This window comes from Molothrus ater, chromosome 6 (assembly GCF_012460135.2).
Source record: "Molothrus ater isolate BHLD 08-10-18 breed brown headed cowbird chromosome 6, BPBGC_Mater_1.1, whole genome shotgun sequence".
Classification (NCBI taxonomy): Eukaryota; Metazoa; Chordata; class Aves; order Passeriformes; family Icteridae; genus Molothrus; species Molothrus ater.
Window position 1 is genome coordinate 45,310,268 of NC_050483.2, and position 1,561 is coordinate 45,311,828.

Sequence of the window (1,561 nt, forward strand, 5' to 3'; positions counted from 1 at the left end):
AACTCTTATGTGTAAGTACCCCAAAGCACTACAAATTCAAATGTATGCCTCGTGGCATAGCACAACTCCAGTCATAAGGGGAAATAACCCCTTGCTCCTCTCACCACGGCAGTGGCGATTTACCCAGCCGCATGCATCCTCTCCTCACAGCTTTGATCTCCGCTCAGCAGAGGAAGGAGGCTGGAGAGAAGCTGTGATAGGAGCTGTGAGGGTATAACACGGGCTGCAGTGCTACGAGGCAGCCCACGCGTCTTCGCCACATCTGCGGCGCGCTGAGGCGCAGCCTGCGGCGGCTGCCCGGGCTCGGCAGCCCCGCACGGGCCGGGCCCCGCCTGGGCCGAGCCCCGCATGGGCTGCGGGCCTGCGCCTTCCCCCTCAGCGGAGCGCGCGTATTAATTGCCCTCTTTGACGGCATTAATGATTGCTGCCGTGCTTGCAGTGCTGGAAACCAAACGCCCCGCTGACAAGGTATCTGAAAAAAACCCAAATGTGTTGTGCTCAAGGAGATTTGTGTGGGGCTTTCTAGCTCTTTCTATAACCTAAAAAGGGGGGGCGGGGAAGGGGCAAAGGATCGTTACATTTCCGCTGTCCAGTCTCCAGCACAGAAATAAACCCAACAGCCTGGCTTGCCTGACAAGCTGTGAAGATTCAGATAATCCTGTCCAGCTTATTCTCCACTCAGGGGCAATTTGTTCCTTTTAAACCCCTAACAGTATTTTGCCAAAGCTGCCATCAGGAAAATTGTGACACGAGCTGTGCAAATATTTACTTAGCCATTGCCACGCTGCCTCCCAAAGAGGTTATTGTTACCCCTCACTCCCCTGCCGGCACGAAGCACAGCCATGAGTTAATTTGGCGGCCGCTGGTAATATTAACATTCAGGTTTTACACAACGCGTTTGTTTCCAAAGCGTTTCCTTTAACAGGAAGCCCCCGGAGCCTGCACGCATGCTCTAGTCCGCCACCACCAAAATGCCCAAAATAAGGTTCGTTAGTCGTGGGTGCACAACTGGAAAAATATAAAAGAAATGAGGCAGGCCCCAGCGAGGATCGAACTCGCGACCCCTGGTTTACAAGACCAGTGCTCTAACCACTGAGCTATGGAGCCGCCGCTTCGAAATTATCCCGGCTGTGTCTAAGACCGGTCCTGGCCCTCTCCGCTGCCCCCTGCCGGGCGCCCCGGGCCCCGCGCCGCCGGCCCCGCCCTCCGCTGGCACCTGAGGGCCCGCCCTGCACAGCGGCCTGCCCGCCGCCGCCACCGGGGGGAGCCCGGGGCCCGCCCGGAGCCGCTCCTGCCCGCCGAGGAACTGCCGGAACTCGCCGGCAGCCTCCCGCCGCCCCGCTTGTGCCCTCTCCTCGGGGGATCCCGCCCGCTGCCCTGTTTGTGCCCTCTCCTCGGGGCACCCCGCCCGCCGCTCTGTTTGTCCCCTTTCCCCGGGGGATCCCTCCCGCTGCCCTGCCCCGCTTCTCGCCCGCCAGCCCCGGGGTGCCGCTCCCGGCGCTCCCGGGCGGCCGCCGCGGTTGCGTGGGAGAGCCCGGACTGCAGGAGGGTCCCTGGGCCC

The 1,561-nt window shown here is 61.2% G+C and overlaps 1 non-coding gene across 1 annotated transcript; it reads right to left on the reverse strand.

The window, feature by feature from the left end:
* Positions 1–1,034: 1,034 nt before the first annotated feature.
* TRNAT-UGU (transfer RNA threonine (anticodon UGU)) lies at positions 1,035–1,107 on the reverse strand. Its single transcript has one exon. It is a non-coding gene; the product is annotated as a tRNA-Thr (tRNA).
* Between the last annotated feature and the right edge of the window lie 454 nt (positions 1,108–1,561).